The sequence below is a fragment of the Hemiscyllium ocellatum genome, chromosome 1 (assembly GCF_020745735.1).
Source record: "Hemiscyllium ocellatum isolate sHemOce1 chromosome 1, sHemOce1.pat.X.cur, whole genome shotgun sequence".
In the NCBI taxonomy this organism is placed as follows: Eukaryota; Metazoa; Chordata; class Chondrichthyes; order Orectolobiformes; family Hemiscylliidae; genus Hemiscyllium; species Hemiscyllium ocellatum.
The window spans coordinates 140029860-140057698 of record NC_083401.1 but is presented as its reverse complement, the minus strand read 5'-3'; positions in this window follow the sequence as shown (position 1 = coordinate 140057698).

The following is a 27839-nucleotide window of genomic DNA, read 5'->3' as shown; positions in this document are numbered from 1 at the left end:
GTGGCAACTTTCAGAGATCTGTGTACATGGACACCAAGATCCCTCTGCTCATCCACACTACCAAGTAGCCTACCATTAGCCCAGTAATCCATCTTCTTGTTACTCCTACCAAAGTGAATCACTTCACACTTAGCTACATTGAACTCCATTTGCCACCTTTCTGCCCAGCTCTGCAACTTATCTATATCCCGCTGTAACCTGCCACATCCTTCTTCGCTGTCCACAACTCCACCGACTTTCGTGTCATCCGCAAACTTGCTCACCCGCTTTCAAGCCCATCCTCTAGGTCATTTATAAAAATGACAAACAGCAATGGTCCCAAAACAGATCCTTGTGGAACACCGCTAGTAACTGCACTCCAAGATGAACCTATACCATCAACTACTACCGTCTGTCTCCTTCCAGCCAGCCAATTCCTAATCCAAACCTCTAATGCACCCTCAATGCCATACCTCTGTAGTTTTTGCATTAGCCTACCATGGGGTACCTTATCGAACGCCTTGCTAAAATCCATATACACCACATCTACTGCTTTACCCTTGTCCACCTCCTTGGTCACCTTCTCAAAGAACTCAATAAGGTTTGTGAGGCACGACCTGCCCTTCACAAAACCATACTGACTATCCTTGATCACATTATTCCTATCCAGATGTTCATAAATCCTATCCCTTACAATTCTCTCTAAGACTTTACCCACAACAGAAGTGAGACTCACTGGCCTATAGTTACTAGGGCTATCCCTACTCCCCTTCTTGAACAAGGGGACCACATTCGCTATCCTCCAGTCTTCTGGCACTATTCCCGGAGACAATGACGACATAAAAATCAAGGCCAATAGCTCCGCTATCTCCTCCCTAACTTCCCAGTGGATCCTAGGATAAATGCCATCAGGCCCAGGGGACTTATCTATTTTCATCCTTTCCAGTATTCCCCAGATCTCTTCCCTACATACCTCAAGGCCATCCATTCTAATCACTTGTGACTCAATATTCACATCAGCAACAGTGTCCTGTTCCTGAGTGAATACTGACGAAAAGTATTGATTTAGTGTCTCTCCAATCTCCTCCGCCTCCACGCACAACTTCTCACTACTATCCTTGACTGGACCGATACCTACCCTAGTCATCCTTTTATTCCTGACATACCTATAGAAAGCCTTTGGGTTTTCCCTAATCCTACCAACTAAGGACTTTTCATGTCCACTTCTCGCTGCTCTTAGCTCTCTCTTTAGATCCTTCCTGGCTACCTTATAACTCTCAATCGCCCCAACTGAACCTTCAAGCCTCATCTTTACATAGGCTGCCCTCTTCCCTTTCACAAGGGATTCCAATTCCTTATTAAACCACGGCTCCCTCACAAGACCTTTTACTCCCTGCCTGTCTGGTACATACTTATCAAGGACACCCAATAGCTGTTACTTGAACAATCTCCAGATATCATTTGTGTTCTTCCCTTGAAGCCTATTTTTCCAATCCACGCATCCTAAGTCATGCCTCACCGCATCATAATTTCCCTGCCCCCAGCTATAACTCTTGCCCTGCAGTGCACACTTATCCCTCTCCATCACTAGAGTAAAAGTCACCGAGTTGTGGTCACTGTCCCCGAAGTGCTCACCTACCTCCAAGTCTAACACCTGGCCTGGTTCATTACCTAGAACCAAATCCAGTATAGCCTCACCACTTGTTGGCCAGTCTACATATTGTGTCAGGAAACCCTCCTGCACACATTGGACAAACACCGACCCATCTAACGAACTCGAGCAATAGCTTTCCCAGTCAATATCTGGGAAGTTAAAGTCCCCCATAACAACCACCCTGCTACTTTCACTCTTCTCCTGAATCATCCTTGCAATATTTTCCTCTACTTCTCTCGGACTATTAGGTGGCCTGTAGAAAACTCCTAACAGGGTGACCTCACCTTTCCTATTTCTAACCTCAGCCCAAACTACCTCAGATGGCAAGTCTTCCTCCATCGTCCTTTCCACCGCTGTAATACTATCCTTGACAAGCAATGCCACACCACCCCCTCTTTTACCCCCATTTCTGACCCTGCTAAAACATTTAAACCCTGGAACCTGCAACAGCCACTCCTGTCCCTGTTCTACCCACATCTCTGTAATGGCCACAACATCAAAGTCCCAGGTACCATCCCACGCTGCAAGTTCACCTACCTTATTTCTTATACTTCTGGCATTGAAGTATACACACTTCAAGCCACCTTCCTGTTTACAGGCACCCTCCTTTGAGATCAATGCCTTGTTCCTAACCTCCCTACACTCAAGGTCCTGTACCCTAAAGCTACAGTCCAGGTTCCCATGCCCCTGCAGCGTTAGTTTAAACCCTCCCAAAGAGCACTAGCAAACCTCCCCCCAAGGATACTGGTGCCCCTCAGGTTCAGGTGTAGACCATCCTATTTATAGAGGTCCCACCTTCCCCAGAAAGAACCCCAGTTGTCCAGAAACCAGAATCCCTCCCTCCTGCACCATTCCTGTAGCCACGCATTTAACTGTTCTCTCCCCCTATTCCTCGACTCTCTATCACGTGGCACGGGTAACAAACCAGAGACAACAACTCTGTTCGTTCTAGCTCTGAGCTTTCAACCTAGCTCCCTGAAAGCCTGCCTAACATCCTCACCACTCTTCCTACCTATGTCGTTGGTGCCAACGTGGACCACGACCTGGGGCTGCTCCCCCTCCCCCTTAAGGACCTGGAAAACACGATCAGAGACAGCACGTACCCTTGCACCTGGGAGGCAACATACCAATCGTGAGTCTCTGTCGCCCCCGCAAAACCGCCTATTTGTACCCCTCACTATTGAGTCCCCAATAACTATCGCTCTACCTTTCTCCACCCCTCCCTTCTGAGCAACGGGGAGAGGCTCCGTGCCAGAGGCACGGAGGTAATTTTGCTTGATTTGCTCTTTGGGTACAAGAGTTCTGAAATAATTTTGGAAGGACTTATTTCCAAGATTTTCAGTAATATTTTGCTAAAAATGTTTTCTCTGGGTGCGATCCTAATGGCAGTCACGGAGGGTCCACTCATTGGATGACTGTATCACTGTTAGTTGTAATCCACTTCCAGAAGAGGTCTTTTAATTGGCGAATTCCAACAAACAGGCATTAGAATCAAAACACTTGAAAATTAGACAATTTCATCTTCTATTTCTGGTATCAATGTACAAATCTTAAAGCCCGGAAATTAGTCCATAGGTTCAAACTCCATGCTAAACAGGCCAAATGGACAAAAAATTAATGCATCCTTGAATCTCCTTTTTCAATATAGGCATGTGTACCTGCTGCTGGCTCCACCTTAATCACTAGCTTGTGCAAGGATAGACATTAGTGTTGACCCAACTCTCAGGGAAATTGCCAGATTGGGATGAAGGGCGGGGAGCTGGAGCATGGATTTTAGTGGGTTGGTATTGCGTTGGCAACCCCTGTGAAGCAAGAGAAGCCTAATGCTCCTGATGTTTCTACAAAAAGTCTCAGTTTATTCTTATAAACTATATCTGCCCATTGACTCATTACTCAAAGAGGGTGTCCACAAACAATATGCATTTACTATTTTGTACATCTAGGGCTCTACAAATTCTGTGGTGAGACTAGTTATACACTTGGCACATTTGTAATATTGTTCTTTTACACCTGAAACTCGGTGCCGCAAATTCTGTGCTTAAGCATAAAAAAAATGCAATTTTGATGCTGTTTTTATGACCCTTGTCAGTTTTTTCCATTTCCTTGCTGTTGCTGTTCTGGTTATTGTGTCAGATTTACTGCCATTGGCAACTCAAGTGGGTCTCCCAGGTTGGGTAGTAAATATAAATTAAGAGATCTCTTCCCTCTACTCTTCTCCATCAGTCCCCTTCATGAGATGAATATTAACAACTAAACAAATGTTTACAGAAGGTTTACATGTTGCAAAAACAAGCCATTTAGCCCGACCAGCCCATGACGTGCATTGTAAAAGTAAAACTGTCTCTCTTACTGTCTCCACCTCCACCCCCACCTCCCCGATCACACTGGCTCCATGTTTAAAGGAGGTGAGGCAAAGAACAGGAATACCATGAACTCTCAGTGGACAGGCTGATTATTTAAATATTAGGATATGTCTGGCAGTGTCACTTTAAGTTGTTAAATAAAGGCAAAACACTGCGGCTGTTGAAAATCTGAAATCATCAGAGCATGTGAGACAAACTCAGCAGGTCTAGCAGCGTCTATATAGAGAGACTTGAAATGTTAGCACTATTTCTCTCTCCACAAATGCTGCTAGTCCTCCGGAGTTTCTCCATCATCCTCCTGTGTTTGTTTCAATTTTAAGCTACTTTACGGGTTTAACCTTGACCAACCATTTTTCCCAGGCTTCTGGAAATCTATTAGCTGAAGGAAGGTGAGGGCAGTTTTGAGGAGAAACAAATTGCCCTTCAACACAGTTTGTGCTTACATGACAACCAGGAATGCTTTGGTCCAGAACCCCAAGTTCTCTCCTATCTCCTCTCTCTTTCTGAAATGTGGGTTGAATGGTCCTAATTACTTGGCCAATCAGTTGGGCTGACCTCTGGTTAGAAATGCTTTCAAAGAGAAACCTCTTGTTTAACCAAATAGATGGTTTTATGGTCTCCAGAAATAGCAGATGAAGTTCAATCTGGATAAATGTGAAGTGATGCATTTTGGAAGGTCAAACTTGAATGCTGAATATAGGATTAAAGACAGGATTCTTGGCAGTGTGGAGGAACAGCGGGATCTTGGTATTCAAGTGCATAAATTCCTCAAAGTTGCCACCCAAGTGGATAGGATTGTTAAGAAAGCATATGGTGTTTTAGCTTTCATTAACAGGGGGATGAAGTTTAGGAGTCGCGAGGTTTTGCTGTGACTCTACAAGACCCTGGTGAGACCACACTTGGAATGTTATGTCCAGTTCTGGTCGCCCTATTATAGGAAAGATATGGAAGCTTTGGCAACAGTGCAAAGAAGATTTACCAGGATGCTGCCTGGACTGGAGGGCTTGTCTTATGAAGAGAAGTTGACTAAGCTTGGACTTTCCTCTCTGCAGAGGAGGAGGAAGAAAGGTGACCTAATCGAGGCATACAAAGTAATGAGAGGCATGGATAGAGTCAATAGCCAGAGACTTTTCCCCAGGGAGCATTGAATGGCATGAGGGGTCACAGCTTTAAGGTATTAGGAGGAAAGTATAGAGGAGATGTTGGAGGTAGGTTCTTTACACAGAGAGTTGTGAATACATGGAACGTGTTGCCAGTGATGGTGGTGGAAGAAGAGTCATTAGGGACATTTAAATGACTTCTGGACATGCACATGGAGTTCACTGGGGCAGTAGGTTAGGTTATTTTATCTTAGATTAGGAATAATCCGTGGCATAACATCGTTGGCCGAAGGGCCTGTTCTGTGCTGTACGTTTCTATGTTCTATTTTCTATTACAATATTAATTTGGAAATAAGAGTATATTTAAAATTCCAGTTATTGTGGCTTGATTCAAAATTGGGTCTCCAGAACTTTGCCCAGGCCTCTGAATCAACAGTCCAGCTCTCAGCCATTGCCTCCTCTGTGATGTTGCCTATTCATGTTAGTGTCCAGGTCTTTCTGAATTTCAGATAGTAATTTTGACTTTAGTTTTTTGTTGTAAATCAGCAAAATTGATTCAGCTGCCCATTATGCTTATTTCTTAATTGAGATGACCACAGGTTGAGGGGACCTTTTAATGAAATTTTTCAAAACAATGAGGTGTCTCAATAAACGTAAATGTTTTTTTTGGGCAGGAAGGTTGATAATCCAAAGGCACAGATATGAGGTAATTATGGAATGAACCAGAGACGAGATAAGGAGTTTTTTTAAACATAGCAAGTCGTCATGATCTGGAATAAAATTCCTAAACAGATGGTAGAAACAGATGAACTAAGAACATTCTGAAGGGAATCGGATAAAGACTTGAAAGGGGAAAAATATGGAGAAAGAACCGGAGAGTGAGACTAATCAGATTCTAGAATCACTTCTTTCAAAAATCTGTAATGGGCAGAATGGGTGGAATTGGCTCATTTTTTATTGCAAGGTTTTATGATTCTCTGCATAATGGGGCAGTTGATATGCTACTCCTTGTTATAGCCCCAAAGTCAAAAATGGTCTCGCTATTTTTGCCACTGTTACTGCATGTCACTGGAGCTGTCAGTTTCTCGTATAATTACTTTGTCATGTTCCTTCCAATGTATGTGTTGTAAAACACTTTGACACTGCCCCAGTGAACTGCTAATCTTTGCTTCCTAATGCTCATGGAAAGTAACACACAAAAGGTATTTGTACCATTGATTTGGCTGTGTTGCAATCAATATCAGTATTTTACTTGTTTGTCAATTACCCTTTTTCACAGAATGCAAAGAGCAAAATAAAATTAACGCAAACTATATATTTCTGTTGTTTGACTACCAGCAATTGTTTCATGAAAATCCCAGAAGAACATAAATTCTACTTTTTTTTGTTAAAAGAAAGTCTGCATTGTATGCAACACATTAATAAATCTGTTCTGTCTTAGTTAATGATGTGGAAAATTTATGTTTTTTTGACTGAAAGAGTAAATCTTCTTTACAATTACCATAATGAATGTTTTGATTGGCTGCAAGATATTTTCCTGCAGAACAAACATTCATAATTCCTTTTCAACAATTTGCACCTCACCTACTCCTCTGGCCAACTGTCCCCACTCACCAGCCTGGCTCTGCCCTATTACATAGGTGCTGATATTGAAAACAAGTCAAAGCTGGTCAATTACTTCCTAAAAACTGATAAGTGTTCAAATCAGCTTGTAATTCAAGAGCAGTTTAGAGTGTGACCCTGGTCGCTACCCCACAATTAGATTACTTTAAATTACTTTAGATTAGATTAGATTACTTAGTGTGGAAACAGGGCCTTTTGCCCAACAAGTCCACACCGACCCTCCAAAGAGCAACTCACCCAGACCCATTCTCCTACATTTACCTCTTCACCTAACAGTACGGGCAATTTAGCATGGCCAATTCACCTAACCCGCACATTTTTGGACTGTGGGAGGAAGCCGGAGCACCTGGAGGAAACCCATGCAGATACTGGGAGAATTTGCAAACTCCACACAGGCAGTAGCCTGAGTCAGGAATTGAACCCGGGTCTCTGGCACTGTGAGGCAGTAGTGCTAACCACCGTGCCACCCATTAATGACTACAATGACTAAATAAGTGGAATTCTGTTTGAATAATGGATGTGTATATAATGTTTGGATTGTGTTTTGGAATCATATTCTGCAATATAGTAATAAGACAATGGACATATTTATAACATGCCTAAGCAATCAATTACACAAGGGTATAGCAGAATATGACTTCCTTTTAGCTCAGGAGCAGTACGTATTTTAAAAAAAAGAGAACTTTCTTTTGGCGTAGAGAATAAGGAGACAGCAGCTTTATAATTAGAAACTAATGTAGAATGAATTCAGGAAACAGTATCTTACACAAGGATTTTATAAATCTAGATTCATCTCCATCAAACAGCAATGGATGGCGCATCAATTAAAACTTTCAAGGCTGAGATCAACAGAAGTTAATTGGGTGAGGGTATATAAGACACAATCCTTATTTAACAGTCAGAATAAACGAAAAGTAATTATAAGTGCCCGATACAAAAATTGTCAATAAGTCATGTACTTGTCAGAATTTTGGGAGATCACAGAATCCCTACAATGTGGAAGCAGGCCATTCGCCCATCCAGTCTACACAGACTCTCCAAAGACTATCCCATCCAGATCCTCCACCCTCTAACCCCATTTATCCCATGGCTAACCCTCCTAGCCTGCACATCCCGGGACATTATAGATAATTTAGCATGGCCAATTCACCTAACCTGCACAATTTTGGACTGTGGGAGAAAACCGGAGCACCCAGAGGAAACCCACGCGGACACTGGGAGAATGTGCAAACTTCACGCATACAGTCTGGAGGCTGGATTCGAAACTGGGTACCTGGTGCTGTGAGGCAGCAGTGCTAACCACTGAGATCAGCCTTCTTTTATTCTAAATCAGCTAACAAATCAAGGTGGAGTTGGGTGGAGAGTTGTGCACCCTGATTGGGTGGGGGGGGGGGTGAAGTGGAAGTATTTGGGAGGAGCACCCTTCAGTTATTGATCCTACAGAAATCAGAATTAAAAAAAAAGGTTAATTCTTCATAATCTCCGAGGACCACTGATTTGGTTGTTCAGTTTCAGAGGGTACATCTTACGTAATTAAGATCTTGCAGTTATTATAAGGTGAACAGGGCACAACATCACGATGTAGTTACTAGATCTATAATTCTGTATATTTCTGTTTTGTTAAGCTGGATTTCCATGTTAATTCTGTTCATGCATGCACAGGGATGATTTGATTTTTGTAGATTTTGTGCATTTTACTTTTTTGCATGTCACTTGGACACTCCTGACCATACTCCTGCAAGTGCTCATGCATTCCCCTTTGAAGACCATGGGTTGCATATTAACTTTTTCTGCTGCTTGAAAAACTGGTGGTAGTACCTCAGCAACGTATTAGACACCCAATCAATATTCAGTTCCCTTCAATGGAAAGGAAAATCAAACAGATTGTTTAACAGACAGCTAAAGCCGCTGCCACCAGTTTTCCATCTGGTGATGACATTTCCTGTTTTTCCATGATCACTGTTGCACTTTACATATTGTGTATGATTTAATATTTTAGATTATAAGATTTGAAGTTTGCCATGCATTTTTTTTGTTTTGGAAAAAAATGTGATTTGAGCTTGGTTAATTGGTAATCATGAAACAGGAGACCCCTTTATTGTATTAGAGCAAGCAGTGTCATTTACTGACCAGAAAGGATGTTAAAATTGCATTTATTTCATTTAGAAATACTTTCTTGTCTATTTAGTTATTAATAGTGAGGAGTATTTTGGACGTTTCTGGATTGTTTTAGTGCATTTCTTTTGGCCATGTAAATAATATTATCATCATTTGTTAGATATTTGAAAATTTGATTTGAGTTTTTTGCTTGCTTTTACAAGATCATTCCTTATCAATTATTGTATTGTTAGCTTTGACTTAGAGGGTACATTCAGCTTCTACTCCAGGCCTTATATTAAGCTGATGCTTCAACAGAGAACTAAGCACGGTCTCAAATACTGGAGGTGGTGCCCTTCAGTTGACCTGTTAAACTGCCTGTTCATATGGATGAAGATCCTATGGTTCTGTTTAGAGGAAGAATTCAATTTTCAGAGTATCCAAGATTGTTATCCCCCCTTAACCATTCTCAAGAAAAAAAACCTATAATTCTGTTCTCATTTGTTCACTCAAATTGTTTGTGAAGAATATTCTGGGTGTTTGAGAGATGTGATAAAATTGCTCTTTTTGATGATGCAAATTAATTGCATATATTTCTTGTAGCACAGAATTCCTCTCTGATATTAACAGCTGATTTAGAAGACACTTTTAGCCAATCATTTTCCCACACTGTTTTTAGCAACATAACATATGTCGACGAGGACCGTTTTTATGTATTCTATTTTAACTTGTTAATTGTGAGAATTTTTGACATCTCATTCCAGATGTGATAATTCCATTCTTAGAATGCGAGTGGCATGATGGCTCAGTCATTAGCACTGCAGCGTCACATTGCCAGGCTCCTGGGTTCAATTCTACCCTTAGGTGACTGTCTACATGGAGTTTGCAAATTCTCCCTGTGTCTGTGTGGATTTGCTCTGGTTTCTTCCCACAGTCCAAAAATGTGCACTATAGGTGGATTGAACATTCTGCAGTGTCCAGGGATGTGTAGGCTAGGTTGGCTAGCCATGGGATATGTGAGGTTACAGGGATAAATAGAGGCTTGGATCTAGATAGGATGCTCTTTGGAGGGTTGGTGTGGACTAGGTGAACCAAATGGCCTGCTTCCACACTAAGGATTCTGCGATTGCACTTGGCAAGTCCAGCATTTTTAAAAAATCCATCCCAAAATATCCTTGAAAAGGTTGTAATGAGCTGTCTTCTTAAATCGCTGGAATATTTCCTTCACAGTTTGATAATTGACTGATTGGCAGTAAGAGTCCAACACATTTTTATGGATCTAAGGATGGTAGATTTCATCCGTTGAAGGGCATTTGTGAACCAGCTGGGTTTTATGACAATCTGTTCATTTCATGATCGTTAATAATGAGACTAACATTTTATTCCAGTTATATTAATTAACCGAATTTAAACTCCCCAAGGTGCTGGGGTGGGATTTGAACTAGTCTCAAGAGCGTTATCCCAGAAACATTACCATTACATGACTGTCCTGCCAGTATATGCAGCCAATCCCCACGTGTGTCTTATTTTCTATTTTAGTTAAATGCATGTACATTACCAGACTTAAGATGTTAACAACAGTAAACCATTCATCACAACTTTACTTCCACTGCTTTGTAATGCATTATACTCCCTCACAGGAAAAGTAAACAAGCCTAACCAGCAGTTTTATACACTGGTGGTACAAAAAGCAATATCACATCAAGTATCACTGATATTATCCTGAGGCTTGAGTTTGAGTTTGTTTTTTGAGAATATACTGAACCACAATGTGTGCTGCCTGCTCTTGTAAGCCATAGCCTGGGATATTTTCTGAGATAAATTTAATTAAAAGTTGTGAAGTTTGTTTTATTTAATTTGGAATACATTTTTTAATTTTTCCAGTTGTAGATTTTATGAAAACTTACATTTATAGGAAGTTAAATTCAGGTGTTCTGAAGGAAAGTAACATCCGCTTTTATTTCACATTGGAAGCTAATATTTTAACTGATTACATTTATATAGAATAAGTGTTCTAGTACATTATAGTAATATATTACTGTATCATTACGTCTTCATACTCATTACAACCTATTCATCATTTCCTACTGTCATCTCATGAATAGTAGGCCCAGAAAACAAGACACTTAGTAACAGATAAATCCAATAACTGTATCCTTTTTGATAGAAGAAACCCCACCTACTGACCACAATCCTTAATACACTGTCTGTTTAGAAATTCATCTCAATGTGTGTCGTGCATCTCCATTGGAATGGATAGCAAGGCTCTTGTTAAATTATTCAACTGAATGCAATCCTCTTCTGTAATCTTTCTAAATCTTATCTCATATCTTGAGTATCTCTTGGCTATCACACCAACAAGGGTAACAGTTGGGAGTTTAAAATAGTTCTTTGAACCCACTTTTAATCAGGGTGACAGACATTCGATACTTGAGGAACACAGTGGGGGATAGCACGGTGGCTCAGTGATTAGCACTGCTGCCTCAGCACCAGGAACCCTGGTTCGATTCCAGCCTTGGGCGACTATCTGTCTGGAGTTTGCGTATTCTGCCTGTATCTGCATAGGTTTCTTTCAACTGCTTCTGTTTCCTCCCACAGTGCAAAGATGTTCAGGTTGGTGGATTGGTCATGTTTAAATTGCCATAATATCTAGGGATGTTATGCATGTAATGTTAGCCATGGGAAGCACAGGTACAGGGTAGGGTGGTGGGTCTGGGAGAGTTGATCTTCAGAGGATTAGCATGGACTCAATGAGTGGCATTGGCCTACTTCCACACTCTAACGATTCTATGGAAGGTATTAGTCAGGAGTTTAAAATAGTGCTTTGAGCCAGCTTTTAATCTGATTGAGGGATATTTGATACTTGAGGAACACATTCATTAGTTGTGAAAGATCAAAGAAAAAAAAAATCAGAATTTATCAAGCAAAATAAGAATGAGGGGCCAAAACTTTGATTGTGCACTGCAATTACACAAAGGATCCCTCTTCTGTGCTGGGATTGTGGGGTGGGAGGGGAAGGTGTTGTACAGATTCATGAGTTCAGCTTCGCAGAGAAGAAACTCTGTTCTGTAAGAAAAATTCTCTATGCAGCCTTTGGGGACTGTGTAATCTATGTTTAATTACATTTTCTTTGTGGCATTAGACCATGATCTGGAGCTTGAGGCACAAGTTGATCCCCACTTCCAATTTTGGTGCATCATTAAAGCTGGACTCCTATAGCTTTTCCAAGTCTAAGTTCCTCTGATGGTAAGCAGTGCAAGTTGTCTTTTCTCAGACCCTCAACCAGATGTGAAGGTCCATGCCAGAAGTGCTGGGCCAAGAGTTAATGGGTGGCAATTTGAAGTCCTTTTCTGCAGAACTCTGAGGGGAGCGTGCAATAAAGACTTTACATATTTGGCTTATAGCTATTCAATGAAGCCTTTTGAATTCAATCAGTTTCCAGTTTATCATTAAAAACAAACAAAAAATGAAAGGGTTCTCATTATTTAGATGGTAGTTGTGAGTAATCACTTGTAAGGGGATTTATTGCTTGTTAAATTTCTTGTTAATGACCCATTCACCTCACTAATATTCAGCTTCCTATCTCAACAAATGCTCTGAACAAGGCAGACATCAAGAAAGCTGGACATGGAAACTAGGCTGCAGTACCTGGTAGATTCAGCATGCACTTCGATTTAGACACCAAACACCAGCATGTCAAGGTATGCTGTGTGGACAGCAGCCATTTACATCCCACATCCAAGAACTTTGGCATTCAATTTGTGCCATCCTGTAAGAACCCTCATGGGGATCTCCAATCCACTTATAAAGCACTTTTGCACTTTGTCTTAGACTGCACTGGCAACTATCATTGTGATACTGCTGCAAGGACATAGTGCACTTAGGGATATGCTGCCAGCTAATGGACTAGACCAGGCTGCAACTTTGATCACTCTCATAGTGCTCACTCACTTTCAGCCCACTTGGATTCTCACAGCATCCCTGCCTTACATTGCTCTGTTTTGTCCTTTTGTACCTTGTCCTTTCAGCCAGAGATACTTCTGCCTTGCCTTGATATTTAGCACAGATATAAAAGGAGGAATCTTGCCATGGATGTCAGTAGGCCTCAGCCAAGCCAAGGGGATAACATTCAGTCCGAGGGTCTGAGCTCAGTAAGTCAAGGTCTGCTTCGATATCAGTCTAAGGGCTTGGACATATGGTCAGGTAGCTATTTGGGGTATCGGTCTCAGGAGGCTTCCACATAATGGGAGAGGAGCTGAATGTTGGTTAGCCAACCACCTGTCTTGAGTTCTTTTGCCCTATTAGGCACTGTTTTCTTGCTGGAATGAAAGAGAGGCAGATATTACAGTGGCAGATGGAAGTGGGAAATGGAAGCTAACCAACTGTTAGCTTTGGAGAGGTGACCTGAGTGAGTATTTAGGCAATGCCAAGGATATGCAGTGGTGTCTATGATGGGGGTGGGTCAGAGTCAGTGAGGGAAGATGTCGTCTGTCATTGTGAGAGTGCACATTATGAGCCTTGGTGGGAAGTGGGTACAGTAGTAGACTAAGAGAGTGTATGGTGTTGGAGAGCAGATGAAGGCACTTTTGCTGGTGGAGCGGGGAAGGTCATTGCCTTTCTTCCTACAGTGCTGGGATTTCCTCTGGATGGCTGAGACTGCATGAGTCTGGGTAGTAACCTTGAACATTGCTGGCATAGTCTGGTATTATGGTCTCAGCTACTGGAGGAGCAGGAAGTCCTGGCTCTGCACCACCTCATCCAGTAGGACCTTCAGGTCACTGCCTGTGCAGCAGGTCACTCACTTCCTCCTATCTGCCATGATTGGGACAAAAATCAGAAACTGTGCAGGGCAGCCTCAGACTGACAGTGCACCATAGGCTTTTAAAGATGATACAGGTATCATGGCTACCAGTGAAGTTTGGGACATCTTTTGAGCAGTGAATTGGTACAATACAATCCTCTGAATCTTGCAGAAAGTGGGTTTTCATTGATTTACATTCCAGATCAAAATATATATTTAAGTAGTGGGCTAAGTTCAAGATGCAAGTATAACTTAGTTCACAAAATCTTTTAACAATTAATACCTGGATCATAACTCCATATAAAAATGGTTGTCCCTATTCTTTGGACTAGATCCCTGACCAATACTAAACGGCATGGCAATTTTTGAAGCATTCAAATGGTGTATGCCAGGCTGTAAAAAGATAAGTGTTGGGAATTGTGAAATTTTCAGTCCCACATCTCTGTCCTTTCCTGGCGAAGGTTGCTGCCTATTCTCATGTCAGGGAAGTGGGTATGGGCTGAAGATGGGTTTCCCACTTCTAGAATAAGGCCCAAGGTTGCAATGGAGGTAGTTAGGTAGTAAGTCAGACAAGTTAGAAGGCCCATGCAAATTATTGGGACGATAACTAAGTAGTAATCCTGGTTGTTAGAATTTCTAGTCTGCTTACCCTCTCCTCCCCCTCCAACTAACCAAAGACTACTTATCTACACGTGAAACTCCATGTTCATCTTATTTCTCATGCTCCAATTAACTTCTATATCTCCCATGCCCTTCCATTTTCCTTCATATTTTCATGTTTTACCCATTACCCCAATATGCTCCTTCATATCTCCCATGTACCCCTAAAGCTACATCAGATTTCCCATGTCCCTTCCATTTTTTTCTCGTATTTCCCATGTTTCCAAATCCTGTCTGTGTCCACTTGCCAAATATGCTCTAGGCTCACAATTAATAAACTATGCAATAGCACTGCCAAGTTTTTGAAATGTTCAGAAAAATAAAAATTTAAAAATTCGTTTGAAATTGATGGTCTCCTTAATTTCTCATAAAGCTATCAATCAAACATGAACATTGGAAGCCCCATTGAGAAAAGCTTTAATCCATTAGGATAATTCATATCTCTTTATCTTGTGCAAAAAAAAAGGCATTGACAAACCTTCTCAAAGAAATTGGAATTATTGCAAAGTAATTAAGTCCATTATCAATTCTTGGAACTCACCAAAGCATTCACAATGAGGGCATATTGAGAAATAGATGTCTAGCCATCTGCTGAACTTGCTCATATTGATACTGTTGCCAGATGGTCTTATTATGAATACTTGAATGAATTTCAAGAATGTCTAATGAATACAACTCAGCATTGGTTTATTTATGCAGTTGTACAGGTTACTGCTAGCTTTGTTTAATTGACATCTCTGTGATATTTGAAGAGGTTTCTCAATACCCATGTGTTCCCTTGAAGAAGATTAAAAGATGTGAAGTGGCTTAATGCTTTTCTTCGTGAGGTTTTCAATGCATATATTTGATTGACGACTCCATCAGCAATGTTTTCAATGGAAATATTGCATGTACAATTCTTTTTGAGTTTCCAAAATCTAGACTGGTTGCAATTCCATTAGGAAGTTAAGGACCATATCACCTTCAGAAACCAGCCAAACTCAATTGAATTATGGAGGTCTGAAATGTCTGTGCGTGGTAGTGTTGCATGCAGACTGATCCCATGCTGGTAAGAATTGCTAGAAACATTAATAGGGGTGCGAATCCCAGAATTGGGTTTTGTCAGATGTTTTTCAAGCCATTCCACCTCTGCTCCAACATGAATAGTGCCTTGAAAAATCTGGGCTTTGACTTCCCTTGAGTTGTGAATGACCAGTCTTGCTCTTCCTGGCCCCAATAAAGACCATTTTTGAATCCATTAAGGTAACCTGTTCTTCTTTCAGAACTGTACTAAACAGGGCACTTTACTTCAGGTAATGCCATTGGAGACCTATAAATGTTATTGGACTTCTGTATTGGGCAGGTTGCTCTCTGCCTTCCAAACAAAAAAGGCCCAGTTATGATGAGCAGTGAGAATTAAGTAAGAATACGTCAAGTGATTGCACAGCAGTTCTAGCTATGTACCTGCTTTTACAGGTGTATAACAAAAGAAAAATGTGCATGTATTATTTATCATGATCATTGGAAATCTTGAAACACTTGGCCCTCAATGCGAAGTACTTCTGCATTGTAATCACTGTAATAATGTATGAAACAATACAGCTAATTCTGCAAATTCTCACAAACAGCCATGCTCTCATTTGTTGTCTTGATTTTATCTAATGGATAAATATTTAATAACTCTTCAGTTCTTCAGAATAGTGAACTCTCATGCATCTGACCAAGGAAGTAGATTTGAAAGTCAACGTCTTTTGAAGGAATATCACTTCTTCAGTGTGTCAACTTTGAACTTCGTGTTCAATCCCAGGAGGGGCACTTGAATCTGGGACCATCTTTCTCCAAGACAATAGTGTTTCCAATTGAGCCACAGTTGGCAAATTGGCTGAGCTGGGTTAAAGATCTGCCCTTAAATACCAGAATAAATCCTTATTTCATTTTGTTGTTCAATTTTCAATTGGCTTTCAATTATGTGAAAATTGAACATGTGTCAAAATAATTATGGTTTCATTAACTACAACAGATTGTTTTATTAAAGAAATCTGACGAGAAATCTTTATGTTGCTGTTTTTTGTCTACTGCCCAATTTTTGACGTCATGTCCCCTTCCAATACCTAGATGGTAAAGTAACCCTATTCAAGCTGCTGTACCAAGCAGAAAGAAATATACCATACTATTGGCTGCAGTGTGACTTACCCTAAACGATTGGAAAGCATGATCTGTTCCTTTTTTTTCTATTGAAAATAAGCATTTTACTCATGAAAGGAAATCTTTATGTACACAGTTAATAAAGCCATTCATATCTATACCACCTTTACGTAGGATAAAACAAACATTGGGATTTGGCTTTCTCTATACTTACAATTAACCTAAAGGTATTTATCTGAGGCATCAGGAGGGTCCAATAACTGAACAGACTCCTGTTTTACTTTGGCACCCATACCTTAAACAATGGCCGAAGCATGTTTGGCTCCTTAGTTCAGAACAAGCAGTGGCTATATTTTTGAGACTTTTTTTTGGCTTTCTCTGCCACTTTCACTGTAAACTAAAGAAAGGCACTTTATTAGCGGATGGTCAAAAAACTGACAAAACCCATTGCAGTTTATGTGATCAGATCTGACTTTCAGACAACCATGGGATTCAAATCTGACACTTCAGGATTGTAAGGCATACAGCTCTCAGTTAGATTGAATGACTGTCTGTTTGATAATAAAAATGTTAAATGCAATAAATATTCAGTAGGTAAGGCAAAAGTGAAGATTGCAGATGTTGGAAATCAGAGATTCCTGATGAAGGGCTTTTGCCCAAAACATCGATTTTTTTTTTCCTGCTCTTCGGATGCTGCCTGACCTGCTGTGCTTTTGCAGCACCGCTCTAATCTAACTTATTCAGTAGGTAAGGCAACCCTGTGGAGATAATCGAATTGATGGGCAGAATCTTCCAATGTGCAGTCTTAAGTTAAGAAGCAAAACCAGAAAAGTAGATTTTTCTCATTCTTGATGAAGGGCTCTGGCCCAAAACATCGATTTTCCTGCTCCTCGGATGCTGTCTGACCTGCTGTGCTTTTCTAGCAAAACACTCTCAACCCCGATCTCCAGTATCTGCAGACCTCACTGTCTCCTTTTCTCACTGGAAGGCAGGTCAGCTCACCTCAGCATATTAGTTATAGAGAGGCAGGTAAAATGGTGACTCCCATGATTATGCTGGAGGATGTTGTCAGCCTACTGCTGATTCACCAAATCCAAGGTCTGGGCAACATACATAAGAGATGCCCCATCTAGAAATTATTGCCCCCTCTGACTCAGGATTACCTCTGCTGCTGTAACCGGAACCAGAACCTCTTGACTTCCTTATACATGTGGAAAAATATCTGTCACTTTTGTTTGATACCTCAGACCAGGCCGTGGATGGCCCCTGGGCTCAGTGATGCCTCGCTGCAGGCCTTCGAATAGGAGATCAGCAAAGGTGGGAAGTGATTTTTTTTTCCCCCCAGTGATACTCAGTAGAAGACCTTTCCAGCCCAACCAAGACAGATGTGAGAACAGAGATTTGGGAGAGCCTTTTTTCCACTGTTGTTCCAATCACTCCAACAGTCACAATCTAAAAGTAAATGTTTTCTCCAGTTACTGAAGTGGCAAATTACATTATATATGTTTTCGCTATAGTAGTTTGAGAAAAGAAAATAGAACTGTGTTTCTTTAATATAAACAACCATTTTTTAAAAAATTGTTTGAAATAGGAAAGTGTGAGTATTTAGTCTTCTAAATAAACTCTACAGAGAAAGTTTGGGTTATTTGTAGGGGAAAAAAAAACTTTTTTCATTAATTTATGTAGGAAAAAGGATAGTTATGAAATGTTCAAGGTTGCTTTCAATCAGCATCCTGGCAGTTATATTACTAATAGAACAAATATTACTAATAGAAGCAGTTACCACAGGAATCTTTGCAGATGCAGTTTATTCAGGAATCAAAGGTTTTTTCAGGCAAACAATTGGATCAGTGATTCTTTAATCGTATTGGACTCTCAAAAATGTTTCTGATCTGAAAGATCAAAGAGATGAATTTGGTACCTTCTCTCCCTCCAAACATGAATCCTCGATAAAGTGTTAATGATAAAGCATCTCCGTGAGGAGATGGAGTTGACAGAGTAGCTCATTGGCTCTGCGACTCTCATAATTGGTTCCACTGCCCCATAGAGTTAAACATCACCACTAAGCGAGTAGGGAATCAAACATTTTTGCAAATTGGTCCTTGGATTTTCCTTCTGAATTTTTATTAACAAACTTCCTGGGCAAACCGATGTGCAGTTTAAGGAGTTTTGCCTCTGAATCACTAAGGTTGAGGTTGCACTGTGATATATCAGGGAGCAGGAACATTCCCTGGACATTTTGAACTAGAAAGTGGTCACATTTGTTAGAATATGGTCTTTTAATTTGGTCAGTGGTCAGCGACAGGAGAGTGTGACCACAGCTGAAGCAGGTTAGGAGACTTGGAAGAACAAAAGCCTCAGTCTTCCTAATTGTCCAACAGGTGTGAGCAAAGTAGATGAAACAACTGACCATGGTACCTTGAATCAAGAAACCATCATAGTCAGAGAAGCAGAAAGGTATGTAGTGGTATAGGGGACAGTGTAAGGGCACTGACTCGTCTAGATGGCTAGGTTGCCTGCCTGATGCCAGGGTTCAGAATATCTGCTGGAGACTGAAGAGGAACCTGGGGGGAGGTTTCAGTCATCACAGTTCACATAGATAACAACCAAAGTTATGTTATCATAGTCCCCACTGCATCATAGGACCGCTGTCTCATTCGAGAGAAACAACTGGTGGTAGTTTAACCTGAGAGTCACCATGCCTCAAGCGAGGAGAGAGGTTGAGAAGGAGAGTCCATCGTGATAACCTCAGCCGATGTGAGAATTGAACCCACGCTGCCGGCATCACTCTGCATCACCCATCAACTTTGTTAGCAGCAGCAACAACAACACGGCCACCATGGAAAGAGGTTCTGCATAATCAATATGAGAGCGAGGCATCAAATTCAGAAGCAAAACTTCAAAGACAATATTCTCTGGATTATTACCTGAGTCATATGCAATTGACATTGGGCAAATAAAATAGAAAAATGGCTCAAAGACTGGTAAAGTCATCGTAGTTGTGGGGTACTAGTGTCTGTACTCAGTCAAGTGGGGACTGTACCATCAAGATAATAGAAGCTTAACTGTGCTGGGACTAGTGTTCTGGTGAACTGCACAACTTGAGAAGTGGAGATGGTTTGAAACTAAATAGTGGGTTGAGTTTAGGAGGATGTGGTATATCAAAGAGTAGAGACAAGGCAAGAGAGGAAGGTGTTAATATAGGAAGTGATAAAAGATCAATAAATAAAGAATAGAGATTACAAATCTTACCACAAATCAGTAGATAACTATAGAGGTAACAAAAATAATAAAATGACTAAACTAAAGGCTCTGTATCTGAGTGCATGTGGCATTCAAAACAAAACAGGTGGTGAAATTGCGAGAAAAAGTAAATAGGTACAATTTGATGGCTAATACGGAGACATGGTTGCAGGATGACACATATTGGGAGTTGAATATTAAAACGTACATGACATTTAGGAAAACAGGACAAGGTGAAGTGGTATTAAACATGAATGGTCTAAGTTCAGGGTATGATGGGAAACCAGTTTGCAGACGTGGTCTGCTTCAAGTTGAGAAATTATATCAACATGAAGTCATGGGTGGGAATGATGTAATGGCCCTGTGACAATAACTAGATGGTAACATGAAGGAAAGGAAGAAATGATGGGAGCTCACGAGAAAGACATGGTCACAGTTGTGGTGTATCTTGATCTACATATAGATTGGAAAAGTCAGATAGAAAAAGAAAGCCGACGTGAGCAATTCATAAAATTTTATTTAGAGTAGTTTCTTAGAACAATCTCCTGGAACTAACCAGATAGTGGTTTATTCTAGATCTAGTGTTATGCAATGAGACAAAATAATTAATGACTGCACAGGTGAAGGTACCCTAAAAGCCAATATGATTAAATTTTACATTCCGTTTAATGGAGAGAAGAGTGGGTCCAAGATGGGTAATTTAAACTTAAATAAATGCAGTTGTGAGATCGTGAAAGCAGAGCTCGCGAAAGTGAACTGGCAAATTAGGTTGAAGGATGATAAAGATGCAGAGGCCGATATTTAAGGAGATATTTCAGAATACACAGAACAGATATATTCCAAAGAGAAGACCTCCATCTGTGATTTGCTAAAATTAAAATGTTAAATATAGAATCAAACTTAAAGATGGAAAAAAAATCCCATAATTTTACATACATGAATGAGATATTAAGATTGGAGAAGATAGAAAAAAGGTTTAAATGTTAATATGGAGAGAAAGCTAGCTGGCAAGATAAAAATAGTAAGTGTTCTATAGATATTTGGAAAAAAAGTCAACAAAGTGAGCATTACATCATGTAATCTGGGGAATTAATAATGGAAAGTTCAGCTCCACGTAACATTCCAGAAATAGATATAAATTAGGAAATGAAAGAAAGAAACAAACTGAGGACAATTACAATCATCAGGTACCAATCAAATTGCTCAGACTGACCAGTCTTCGTGTTCTGACAAACACAAGCTCAGATCTTAAATGAAATGGTTATTGGTATAGTTGATATGTTTGTTCTCATTTTCAAAAGAAGTTCTGGATTCATGAATGGATTCATAAGATTAGAATATAGCAAATGTAACTCCAATATTCAAAAAGGAAGCAAGACTGATACCTGGAAAATACAGGCCAGTAAGCTTAACAATTCTCACAGGAAAGGTGGATATTATTAATAATGATGTTGTAACAGCGCACTTAGAGTAGAAGCTGATCAGGTAGAGTCAATATGATTTTGTGAAAGGGGAAATCATGTTTAATCAATCTTGTTATTTGAAGCGATAAAGAGAACCAGTGGATATAGAGCTGAAAATGTGTTGCTGGTTAAAGCACAGCAGGTTAGGCAGCATTCAAGGAACAGGAAATTCGACGTTTCGGGCCAGAGCCCTTCATCAGGAATGATTCCTGATGAAGGGCTCTGGCCCGAAACGTCGAATTTCCTGTTCCTTGGATGCTGCCTAACCTGCTGTGCTTTAACCAGCAACACATTTTCAGCTCTGATCTCCAGCATCTGCAGACCTCACTTTTTACTAACCAATGGATATAGTGTACTTGAATTTCAAGACGGTACTTGATAAGGTGCCACACCAATGGTTATTACAGAAAATAAAAACTCATGGTGTGGGGGCTCTAAATTAGCATGGATATTGATTGGCTAGTTAAAAGAGAAGGGATAGAAGGGTCATTTTTTCAATTTTCAAAATGCAACGAGTAGTATGCCAGTGTTGAGCCTCAATTTTCTTTTATTATTTATATGGATAATTTGGGTAAAGGAACTGAATGTATCTTCACTAAATTTACTTAAGGCACAAAGGTAGTCAAAAAAAGTTAGAGTTAAGGTGAAGAGGAGCTAAGGAGTTTAGAGGGGCATATGGATGGTTTAACTGAATGGTCAAAGATTTGGTAAATGATGTGGAGAAAAATGAAATGGTCCATGCTGGCAGGAAGAATAGGAAAAACAGATATGTTATCTAAATGGTGAGTGAGTACAGAGCTCTGAGAATGCTAGGCATTTTGGTGTCATAAAGGATGGAATGCAGGTAAAGCAAGTAAGAAGAAAAGTTATTAAAGTGGGAAAATTAAATGCGAAAAATTAAGTTTAAAAGTTTGGAAGTTATATTTCAGTTATACGTTAGTTTAGTGTGACCACAGCTGGAACACTGAACAATATTGGTATCCTTATTTAAGGAAAAATATTAATGCTTTGGAAAGTGTTCAGGGAAGGTTTAGTGTAGGAATATCTGGAATGGGCAGATTGATGAGGAAAGCTTGGGCAGGCTAGGCTTCTATCAGCCAGAATTTAGCGACCATTGTGAAAGCATCTTAAACTAGGGAGTCACTGTCTTAAAAATAAGGGGCCACCCTTTTAGGATCAAGGTAAGATTTTTTTTTTCTCACTGAGTGTCAGGAGTCTTTGGAATGTCTTCCTTCAAATGATTGTGGAAATGTACTTTTTGAGTATTTTAAAGCAAAGACTATTGATCCTTGATAAATAAGGGCATGAAAAATTGTGAAGTTTGGCAGGAATGTGGAATAATCAGATCAGCCAAGATCATACTGAATGGTGAAGCAAGCTCAATGGGGTAAGTAGTCTGTCTTTGCACTTAAAATATATGTTACTGTGTTTAAGTTGCTTTGACAATTACTGTTAGATTGTGGGACTCTCCAAGGTAACCTGGGATGGCTAGAAACTCTTTCCTTTGATCATATTTTCCTTGGTCACACTGCTTGCCTTGGCCAGACCCATCCTTCATAATCTACCTCTCTTAGACAGGCTCCTTGTCATGGATACATCCCTTGGGAGGCTTCTATGACTTATGCTGATCAGAGTGCCCATAACGTGACCAAACTGGAAAATGGCCTAGCTTTAACAAACACTGCAAAATGGAATGAAAGTGGTACATAATCACCAGAACAAACAAGTGAATGACCATTGTATGTACTGTATGCCACTTACATGCTGTTAGTTTTCTGATAGCTCAAATTTGCAGAGAATTTGTTAATTTAGAAGGGATATTTAATTCTGGTGGCTTGTCCTTTTTATGAACAATTATAATCGTAAATGATTTCCCTCGATTACTGTGGAGAAACTTGACCCACCTTTGGTCAGAGAATTTGATTTTTAAAATTCATCTTGTTGATTTCTACAATCTTGGTATTTATGATAATCCAATTGTTGAATGATCATGAATATTAGTGTACTGATTCATCTACAACAGGTACGAAGTTAGGTGGACAGGCAGGTAGTACTGAGGAAGTGGGGAGGCTGCAGAAGGATCTAGACAGTTTGGGAGAGTGGTCCAGGAAATGGCTCGTGGAATTCAACATGAGCAAATGCGAGGTCTTGCACTTTGGAAAAAGAATAAAAGCATAGACTACTTTCTAAACAGTGAGAAAATTCGTAAAGTCAAAGTACAAAGGGATCTGGGAGTGCTAGTTGAGGATTCTCTAAAGGTAAACATGCAGGTTGAGTCCGTGATTAAGAAAGCGAATGCAATGTTGTCATTTATCTCAAGAGGGTTGGAATATAAAAGCACCGTTGTGCTACTGAGAATTTATAAAGCTCTGGTTAGGCCCCATTTGGAGTACTGTGTCCAGTTTTGGTCCCTACACCTCAGGAAGGACATACTGGCACTGGAGCATGTCCAGGGGAGATTCACACGGATGATCCCTGGAATGGTAGGTCTAACATACAAGGGATGGCTGAGGAACCTGGGATTGTATTCTTTGGAGTTTAGAAGATTAAGGGGAGATTTAATAGAAACGTACAAGATAATACGTGGCTTAGAAAGGGTGGACGCTAGGAATTTGTTTCCGTTAGGCGAGGAGACTAGGACCCGTGGACACAGCCTTAGAATTGGAGGGGGTAAATTCAGAACAGAAATGCGGAAACATTTCTTCAGCCAGAGAGTGGTGGGCCTGTGGAATTCATTGCCGCAGAGTGCAGTGGAGGCCGGGACGCTAAATGTCTTCCAGGCAGAGATTGATAAATTCTTGATGTCACAAGGAATTAAGGGCTACGGGGAGAATGCTGGTAAGTGGAGTTGAAATGCCCATCAGCCATGATTGAATGGTGGAGTGGACTCGATGGGCTGAATGGCCTTACTTCCACTCCTATGTCTTATGGTCTTATACAAAAATTACATTAAGGAAACCCAAGTGGCGAGAGTTTTGGATACAATCAATTCAGAATTAATTATTCCTCCCATGCATCCCACAATTTCCTTGTGTCATTTCCTTTCTTGTTTGTCTTGCATGTTTACTACCCTCACTCTGTTGGTACATCCATTGCTATGTCTCTTACTTTAGCCAAAAGGATCCAGGCACGTTTAGGCCATAGATCTCTTCACAGCACTGGCCAGTACTGACACACGGTACACATTTACGGGAAGGGAATCAATTGTCTTACTCTTCTTCTCTCATTGACCTGAAAGGTTTCATCTAATGGTACAGACACTGAGTCAGAGAAGCATGGCTATTGCAAAATATGACTTTGATTGAATATTGTCTGGTTTTAGCTGGTGCCATTATCTTGCACCACAGGAGTTAACAGTTAATTCCTAACAGGGTCAATACCTTTTGATTGTGTACAGCAATATTAACAGCCAATATGTCTGGGAGTCTCCATTCAACCTAGTCTATAAAATCAAGTTTAAAAATCAAAAAAGACCTGCAAGCATCTTACTACAAAGAAAAAGCTTGAATCGATATTTCGAGGAAAGTGGCTATATTTTACTGTTTTAAGCAATACTTCCCAGTTCCATAAACATTAGGAGCTTTCACTTCATAACATTAAATAATTAAATAAGTACTTATTGCAGTATGTTCGACATGATGACCCTCACTTCAGACATGCTGCACTTGTATTACTTCATTCTGCAACTGCATGATTTAAATTTAATTAAAAGTTAAGCTTTTACACTGACTCTTTGTCAAATACTTAATAAAAATTTTTGTTTGACAGCGACTGAATGAGTCATTCAAATACCAGAGATTATTGAGGTAGACGTACGACAATTGATACGTCAGCACTTTTCAGCTCAATAGGTTGATGCCTCTCTGCTTTAGATGGATTCCATTTATTTGTCAAACAGTGATATATATTTATAACATTAGTCCTGAAATTTCATCTCATCATATTTTCCTCAGCTGTGGTGAGGATTGTCAATGACTTAGAAAATAGTGTGTACTGGTTGTAAGAGAAAAGATAATTTGTGGAAGAGATTTGTTGAGCGATTGTGTAGATGTATGCTGATGCATTTCTCTCGTTCACAGTAGATTTAAAATATTGTTTGTGTGAAACCAAGAGAATTACAAATAGACAGGAGATGGGAACATAAAATTGGTTTTCTTTTAACGAAAAGGTGCTGAAATAGGGATGATATTAATCTTTCAATGTCAAGTTTTATGATGCAGCCATTATTTTTATTCAGGAATATCTTTAAGAGTAAAAGATAGCTCTGAGATATAGTGCCAGAGGGTAATGTACATTTGCAAGATGGATGACAGAATTGGTTTGGATGAAGAAAGGTGTCAGCCCAGTTTATTTCATTTGTCCGGATTATTGTTCCCACTTTCTGCCTATTATGGCATCAAGTTGGCTTTAAAATGCATCCAGCTGCCCTTGGATGACTTTTAACTTCCAGCTGCCTGTTTCTTGCCTGGAAAACAGTCAACTGACAGTGCTTTCATGCTAATGTCCCTTTGATTCAATTTTTCAGTAGGTTTTAAAAAAGAGTTCCAGCGTGCCCACTCAAAACAGCCACTACAGTGATTAAAATTGGAAAGTGGGATCCTATGTCACCTGGCAGAATGTAAGAGCAAGATGATGATGCTCAGCTTAGAGTCCTGGAGATGTACAGCACAGAAAGAGACCCTTCACTCCAACTCATCCATGCTGACCACATTTCCTAAATTATTCTAGTTCCATTTGTCAGCATTTGGTCTGCATCCCTCTTAACCCCTTCCTATTCATATACCCAATCCAGGTGCCTTTTAAATGTTGTAGTTATACCATTGTCCACCATTTAATCTTGCTAGACTTCAGCTGGAGCATTGTGTATATTTCTGGGTGTCACATTATTAGAAAGTTGTGAATGCATTGGACAAAGTGCTGGATCAATTTACAACAATGGTTCCAAGGATAGAAATGCTCAGTTATGAGTAAAAGGATGAAGAAGTTAGGACAGTTCTCCTTGGAGAGAAGGCAGCTGAGAGGAGATTTGATTGAGGTTTTCAAAGTCATGAGTGGCGTTGGACCGAGTGAATAGGGAGAACCTGTTATGGCATGTAAATGAGAAATGAACAAGAGGGCATAGATTTGAAGTGATGTGTAAATGAAGCAAGTGTGATGTGAGAGAAAGACTTTATCATGCAGTGAGTAATTTGGGTATGGAGCGTACCGCCTTGAAATGTGGTGGAGGTAAATTCAATTGAAGGCAGCCAAGAGGGCATTGGATGATTATTTGGCAAAAAGTGGTGAGAGAGGTATCTGGGGAAAAAGCAAGAGATAGGCACTCGGTCATAGAACTGGTGCAGCCATAACAATGCTGTGATTCTATTGGGTCCAATTGTAATTTTCTTGTTTAGATGGATGAAGATTGCACCCTGTGCATTTGGCAAACTTGTACTATTGATCAGCCTACCCAAGCAATTATTTTACCAAATGGTTGCTCGAGGAAATATTCATCATGGAAGGGCTCTTTAAGTTTATTTGTGAGATCATTCAGCCTCGTCCTAATCCTGTTAAGGTTGTCTAGCCATTTGCTTGCCTGTTCTCTCCCTCCAGGATTGACTCTTTCCTTTAATGAAGGTATCTGTCATCTTTATCAGGTATGGCCTAAACCGGACCTCCAGACCCAAGGCAATGTATTTGACTCTAATCCATTCACAAGTTCCAGTGACATCCACATTCTATCTACAAATAATAATAAACACCAGCATAAACAAGTTGAGCCAAATGGCCTGTTTTTCTGTGCTACAAATTCTGAATAATTAGTTTATTTGCTAGCCAGCTCCATAAAGCCTATTAATAGTTACTGGAGACCACTTGAGATTCCTGGTTATGCTTCAATGAAGCAGGAACCTGACATGGTTTGAGCTTCAGGATACTGATTTCGGCTCCCACAGGCACCACGTGCACGATGGCTCAGTGGTCAGCACTGCTACCTCACAGGACCAGAGACCAGGGTTCGATTCTAGCCTCAGGCAATTGTCTGTGTGGAGTTTACACATTCTCCCTGTATCTGTCTGGGTTTCTACCAGGTGCTACGATTTCCTCCCACAATCCAAAGATGTGCAGGTTAGGTGAATTGGCCATGCTAAATTGTCCATAGTGTTCAGGGATTAGATTAGATTAGACTTACAGTGTGGAAACAGGCCCTTCGGCCCAACAAATCCACACCGACCCGCCGAAGCGCAACCCACCCATACCCCTACATTTACCCCTTACCTAACACTACGGGCAATTTAGCTTGGCCAATTCACCTGACCCGCACATCTTTGGACTGTGGGAGGAAACCGGAGCACCCGGAGGAAACCCACGCAGACACGGGGAGAACGTGCAGACTCCACACAGTCAGTCGCCTGAGTCGGGAATTGAACCCGGGTCTACAGGCGCTGTGAGGCAGCAGTGCTAACCACTGTGCCACCGTGCCGCCCATAAGTGTAGGGATGTGTAGGTTAGGTGCATTAGTCAGGGGTAAATATAGAGTCGTAGGGTAGGGGAATGGATCTGGGTGGGTTACCCTTGGGAAGGCCGGTGTGGACTTGTTGGGCCAAAAGTGGCCTGTTTCTACACTTTGGGGATTCTATGATCATGCCTGTTTATGGTTGAAAAGTTACAACCCAGAGTCTTGTAGGAATTCTTGTGGCATAGTGCAACCTTACCTCTGGACCAGGACTCCCAGTTTCAGTCCCATACCAGGAC